Source organism: Myxine glutinosa, chromosome 1, assembly GCF_964187855.1.
Source record: "Myxine glutinosa chromosome 1, kmMyxGlut1.1, whole genome shotgun sequence".
NCBI classification, from domain to species: Eukaryota; Metazoa; Chordata; class Myxini; order Myxiniformes; family Myxinidae; genus Myxine; species Myxine glutinosa.
The window spans coordinates 253,317,067-253,324,706 of NC_136261.1; positions in this window are offsets into that span (position 1 = coordinate 253,317,067).

The following is a 7,640-nucleotide window of genomic DNA, read 5'->3' on the forward strand; positions in this document are numbered from 1 at the left end:
GTGGGCTCCAAGGCAAGACCAGCGGCAGAACATCGGCCGGCTGCGACACCACCGGTGATTATTGAACACTTTATTGGTGCACCGGATGGTGCTGACTGTACATGATGGGGTGGTGCTTTTGGTGCTTGGAAGGGGTGCTCTGCACATTATTAAAGGCCGTAGGGCCACAGAGCACTCGTGGGTTGGTGTATTGATGCTGGCATGCGTGCTCTCTCTATGCATAACATCTGCATGTGTTCCTCCAAAAACAGGTCCTGGATCGTAGTGTAAATATCAGTGTAGTCTTGTGTAAATAATGCTCCCTACCGGCTGTATGTTTAGTTTGAGGATTCTTTCCGCGATTCGGTTATCCTGTGGGTGTGGTTCTGTGAGGAGAAGGGTGCAACGTCGCAGGGGGACATATTTACTCATTTGTGAACATCTGTAAAACTGTCGCACTCAGGGTTGAGTTAATAGTAGAGGGAACTACATCTGAGTGCCACACTAACGTAGGTAAAAATTTATCGGGTCGGGACGCCCCGAGGTAGAGAAGGGTGCAATGTTGCGGATATGGGATTTGGCCTCCATCCATATCCGCTTGTAAATATTCCCCTATTTCCCCAATACTTCCCAACTATCCCCAATCCCCCATTCCCTAGTCCCATTTTCTGTAAACAACACTCTGTAGAACAGACCTTCCCCTTTTTCCCCCATTAAATGTCGTACCCAGGTTCACCGCATCTCACGTAGACAACTATAGGACATCTTGCTAGTTGTTCTTAGTCTATGTCAGTTAAGGACTCGTTTCCATTAATTCTGACTCTTCGTTGCACCAGAATGTGATTGTATGGCACCGTTAGAAAGTTTAGGACCTCCCAATACCTCCCCGCATCTCTTCCTCATGGAACAACAACACCAAGAACAACAACAGCGGCGGCGGCGCGGCGGCGGCACGGGGAGTGTGCGTCCTCACTCCGGCTTGGTTAGCCGCCATTGAACATGTGCTCCGACGGGGTTACCACGCAGGGGCTCACTGTCAGCTCCTCGTCAAGGGCGGAGCCCGGTAACCCCCCGCACCCAATAAGAAGCGGCGGACCGATTCCATCTGGGGCGGAGCTAGCGAGCCGAGGGCGTGTCACTCCCCGCTGGGCATGCACAGGAAGACGGAGGTGACGTCAGATGCGCCTCAGCTTGGAGAAGAAAGGACGCCACCTCCTAGCGCTGAGATATACCTCCCCGCCTCTCTGGACCGGACCGGGTCGATTCTGCCCCTGAGCCAAGGTGCACCTTGAGCTATCGACTGCCTGCCCTCCCCTGCCATCAATCCCCGTGTGAGTCAGTCTTGTCCCGTTTGTCTGTGGTCTGTCGGGAATAAGATAAGACTGTGTCTAAGTGCCCGTCTTGCTGTGCTTTACCTCTTGCCGTGTAATCTAACCGTTCTGCATAACCAATATTATATCCTCCTCCGGAGGTCTTGAGAACTGTACCCCTTGTGTCGTTGCCTTAATCCCAGCCGTTGTGTCCTTTCCTTCATTGATTTAGCATAGCGCGATTCGGCCAACGTTCGAGTGTAATCGGGTAACTTGTGCGAACACGGCGGCCATTCCGCTCGGTCAAGCAACATCTAAGTCGTGTCCGTAACAATATCTATCTATAATTCCAGTAATCTCTGTGTGTATGTGTGTGTGTATGTGTGTGTGTATGTGTGTGTGTATGTGTGTGTGTCTGTGTGTCTGTGACCGCTGTTTCTCGACAACCACGGGTCCGATATACTTGAAACTTGCCAGGTATATTGCTGGGGACCCGAGGATGTGCCTTTTCAAGGTTTCATATTAATCGGAGAAGTAGTTACCGAGCTATGGCGATTTATTTACCAAACCCCGCAAGCCGTTCGCTTTGGCTTTGCGAATGGACTAAACCATTTCATGTAAATAGAGGGGGGGTTCTACCGTACTCGCAAGCCGTTCGCTTTGGCTTTGCGAATGGACCAAACCATTTCATGTAAATAGAGGGGGGGGGATTGTCACCGTACTCGCAAGCCGTTCGCTTTGGCTTTGCGAATGGACCAAACCATTTCATGTAAATAGAGGGGGGGGATTGTCACCGTACTCGCAAGCCGTTCGCTTTGGCTTTGCGAATGGACCAAACCATTTCATGTAAATAGAGGGGGGGGATATAATTTTAGATATCTATCTATAATTCCACTAATCTCTGTGTGTATGTTTGTTTGTATGTTTGTCTGTGACCGCTGTTTCTCGACAACTACCGGTCCGATATACTTGAAACTTGCCAGGTATATTGCTGGGGACCCGAGGATGTGCCTTTTCAAGGTTTTAAATTAATCGCAGAAGTAGTTACCGAGCTATGTCCAAAAAACGATTCAACCAATCAGAGAGCAGCGAGCTATCACGTGTGCCGAACGTGGCGAACAGACTCTGCCTCGGATGGCACATTTGAGAGCGTATTCATTTATTTCCCGTCGGCAAACTATGTTGGCGCTATGTTGGCGTTAAACTATGTTTTAAAACTAATTAAAACTAATTTGCGATTCTTTCGCTTTGCGATGCGATTTGCGATTGCGTTAAACTCGCTCGGGCGTTAAACTATGTTTTAAAACTAATTAAAACTAATTTGCGATTCATTCGCTTTCCTGCGCATTTGTGCACGCGATGGCGATTTCTTTACCAAACTCCGCAAGCGCCAAGCCGTTAGCTTTGGACCAAACCATTTCATGTAAATAGAGGGGGGGGATTGTCACCGTACTCGCAAGCCGTTCGCTTTGGACCAAACCATTTCATGTAAATAGAGGGGGGGGATTGTCACCGTACTCGCAAGCCGTTCGCTTTGGACCAAACCATTTCATGTAAATAGAGGGGGGGGATTGTCACCGTACTCGCAAGCCGTTCGCTTTGGACCAAACCATTGCATGTAAATAGAGGGGGGGGGATATACTTTTAGATATATATATAGTACGGGCATGCCCTAGTATATATAGTACGGGCATGCCCTAGTATATATAATTATATTAAATATATATATATATATATATATATATATATATATATATATATATATATATATATACAGTCACGTGAAAAAGTAAGTACACCCCATGTAAAGTTTTGACTTATTCAACATATTTCAACATACAGATATTTGATCTTAATTTCAACAATATTGACAGATAAAGGTGATATAATAGAACAAATATCATGAAACATTTACATTTTGTAGTCCATTGTAAAATTTAAATAAACATAAATGCAAATTTCGCATGTGGAAAAAGTAAGTACACCCACAAAGTAAGCACCACACCATAGACACATAGCCAAGCCATGCAATCGACACCCTAATCAAGCTCAATAATTAAAAAGACAACCGGAAATCAGGACTCAAACAATACCACTGTTGCCGCAGCCACTACATCAACCCCCCCCCCCCCTTCCTATGCCTCCACCCGCCAAGCCCTCTCCCTCCCACAAATCTCCCGATGTCCCAGTTCTCTGCTGTTGTAATGTGTGCTTCCCTTTCTCTCTCCATCTTGTCTCCCGCTCCCTTCATTGTATGTTTTGTGTGTCCGTTTTTTTTTTGTGATTAACGTTAGCTCTTACAGGAGCCTTGTATTTAAAAAATTTAAATACTTGTATTTAAAAAAATAAAAATAAAAATAAGACCCAAAAAACCCCGAAGACCGAAACGATTGAAAAGACCCCGGAGACCCAAAATACTCCGTAGAGCATTAAAGACCCGAAAGACTGCAAAGACCCAAACAATCCAAAAGACCCCAGAGCCCCTTTAAGACCCTGAGGACTCAGTGGGCCCCAAATTACCCCTAAGACACAAAATACCCCAAAGACCCTTAAATACCTCCCAAATATCCAGATCGAGGACCCAAAATACTCAAATGACTCAAAAGACATAGAGGACCCAAAAGACTCAAATGACCCAAAAGACACCGATGAACCAGAAGACCAAAAAGACACAAAAGAAGCTGAAGACACTGAAGACCCAAAAGACCACAATGACACAAAAGACCCCAAGTACACAAAAGACCCCAAGGACTCCGAAGACCTAAAAGAAGAGTAACTATGCCTGTTACATTGTAATTGTAGACGGTGGCTTGCAAACTGAGCCTCAAGGTCGGTGTACAGAAGCGGTATTTTTAAAATCACAATAAATACATGGCACAGGGAGGTGAAATTTGCTGCACGTGATGTGCAATGTGCGCAGAGTAAAACGAGTGTTCATTTACGTCAGTAGGATGTCTAACAAATAAAAATGATATAAGCACCCCTGACACTAGGCCCAGACTTCAGACTTTGGCATGCTCACGTGGCTGTACCGTCAAAAACTGTTCCAACCCGTCATTTTTGACTGACTTTATACTATTATGTATATTGTATATATTACTGAAATTAAATCAAATGCAGTTTGGAAGTTGTAACAGCAATACAATATCTTTTTAACAGGCTAATTGCACACTTTGCCAATCTTCAGTTGTGTCTGGAATCCATTGGTGGTAATTAGACCCCACAAAACACTCCTGAAATTACGTATTTAATCCAATAATTTAATTTGCAGAGCCTGCAATGTTCTTAAGGAAACTATACAGATCGAAAATTGAATAGGGATGCCACAAAATAAGATATGAGTTTGGGGTGCCATCAGTGAAAAACGTTGAAAACCACTGCTTTCCATAATTGTTGGTGGCAGAAAGGGCTGCTTGTAGCACGTGCAATGCCGATGCCAATCAACATGGAATACTGAAAGCTAAACGACGTCATCTCTCATCCATAATTATAGAGAACAACCAATCAGGTCTCACCTAATCAATTATCTGCAGCAGTGATTTGGACTTTATAATTAGCTAACACTCGGTTCATCCAGTGAAAGAAGGCTACATAAAATAAAGCAACCAAGAAAACGTTTTCTAGAATTCAAACAACGAAGAAGGAGCTACATAAAGGAACTGCCTGCCAAAAGTTATAACGGAGGTAAGAATAATCTTGGGACTGTGATGATTCTTCACATGATAGTAGTTGAGCGAACATTCAATTATATTTTGTTATTAATAATCATGCATATGCTATCTCTTTACTAGTGGGGTATGCTTACACTTTGTGTAAGTAAATACAAACCGTGCTTCGTACGTAGGGACATAATAAATAGAAGCTTTATGATGACAGGCAAGCATCTCCGACCTCCTGCTAGATATAAATTTCGGTTTATTTATTTATCTCATATGTTAAGGACGCGTTTTGGTTTTTATGTAAATTTTCATTGAGATTTTTGTTTAAAAGTTTACACTTATAGAAACGACAATTTTCAAATGCGAGATATTGATTGATGGTTCTATTTATTTTTACATAATTATGCATTTACGTTTTTACAGTACATTTTCATTTGCGGACACTTTTCGATGGTTCTGAGATTTTTCCCGGTGTACAGGCTTCGATGTCCGTCGGCATGCCAAATTTCAGCTTTCTACGACACCCGAAAGGTACCGAACATTAATATCAGTCAGTCAGTGGTTTGAAAGCTTTATATACAGTACATAATGATATAGAAGAAAAATAAGACCACTCCTTTTTGCATTCTCGGATGCATAAGGCTGCCAAACAGTTTCTTGGCTATTGGGCAAAATCCTGAACGGGTCATCACTCCGACACAGGATACTTGAATGGCTCATTCATCGCAGTAACCTGGTACTCCTTTTACCAACCTCGGAAGGATGACACACGAACGATGACACGATGCGAATGGTTCGATGGATGTGCGGAGTATCGTTGAGAGAGAGGAAGACAAATGATGAATTGCGAAAAATGATGGGAATAGAGCCTGTGATTGATGCTGTGAAGAGGAACAGGTTGAGATGGTTTGGTCATGTGTTGAGGAAGGATGAAAGTGACTGGTTGAGAAGAGTGATGGAAATGAATGTAGAAGGAAGTAGAGGACGGGGAAGACCGAGAAAGACTTGGCTAAAGATGGTGGAAGAAGAAATGCGGGCAAGGGGGTTAACAAGGAGAGATGCAGAAAATATGGCAAAATGGAGAAGATTGTCATGGGGACCGCAAGGCTAACCTCCGCTCTAGCAGGGAAAATGGCCTTAAAATGCATGTTGTTGTTGTTGTTGGAAGGATGACACGGTGAGTCAACTCATCTGGTGTTAATTTTAATGGAATGACAGGGGCTTGAACTCAACATCATGTGATCTTTAGCCAACCACATTAATCATTAAGCCAACACCATCCTAATTGTTTTATATAGGAAACGTGGAAAGCTACAGGCCATTGAGGCCATCATGCCTGTACCATGGCCACACTAAGAACTCCCACATAATTCAGGTGGGGCAGTTATATTTTGTCTTGTTTCCAACGGACAGTGTGTTTAGAGTTGTTAAATTCCTCCTGCTGGCAGTGTATGAGTTTTTTGGCTCAATCAGACGCTTGTTGGGGGTAAAAACCATACTGAACAGTTCATGCCAAACTCATTACCAGCATCAACAGATGGGAATAGGTCGTTCTTTCTCATAAATGCGTTTGAAACTGGTTGTACGCTCTTGGCAAACCAAAGTGGGTATAATTACTGTCAATGGTGGCTTCTCAAAATCACGTTTTATCGAGTACCGTACGTTTTCTCATACGTTTTAAACATGCAATACATACTTGTTTATTTTCCTGTTAACAATGTAGGCAATGCTGACTAATTTACTGCCATGAATTTTAAAGCAATGAATATATTTATGTTCTATTTGGTGTGGGAACAACTAACAGATAGATATTCATTTACGTTTGACAATGTCAATCTATTCATATAAAATATTCACTCTAACATAGCTTTGAACAATTCAATAGAAGCTCACAACGGTCATACAACAGTTAATTATATCTCGTTCATAGAGAACAATCATACGAATAGTAATCGGTATCCACAACGATTCTTGAGCATGTTGTGATTATCAGCCACGGTTCTCATTTTTTAGCTCACCTGGAACGAAGTTCAGGGGAGCCTATGCGATGGCGCGTCGTCAGTCCGTCCGTCCGTAAACACTTGAAACGTCTTCTCCGAAACCGCTAATGGGATTGTGACCAAATTTGGCACAAATTATATTTGTTGTGTTGTGACTAAGGTTTGTTCACGGCATTAAAAAAAAATCGGGGTCTATGGGGGTCTACGGGGGCTCAAAGTTGATCCAGGTTTGACCCCCAAAATATATATTTGTTTTCTTCTCTGAAACTACGCACACGTTTTCGATGAAACTTGACCACAACCTTCACAACCCATGATGTCCCAAAGTTTGGTTCACGGCATTTAAAAAATCTGCCCCTTTGGAGCTTCATGGGGGGTTGCCCCCTAAAATAGGTGTTTGTTTCCTTCTCAGAAACGACACACGCAATTCCGATGAAAATTGACCACAACCTTAATCACCCGTGTTGTAACAATATTTGTTCACGGCTTTAAAAAATCTGCCCCTTTGGGGATCTACAGGGAGGTTTCCCCTCAAAATAGGTATTTGCTTTCTTCTCAGAAACTACATAAGCAATTTTGATGAAACTTGACCACAACCACTCCACCCTCCAGGTTTTTAAAACAGCTGTTCACCACCATCTCTTATCTTCCCCCATCCAAAACCTTGATCTTTTCTATCCCCGCTAATTTCA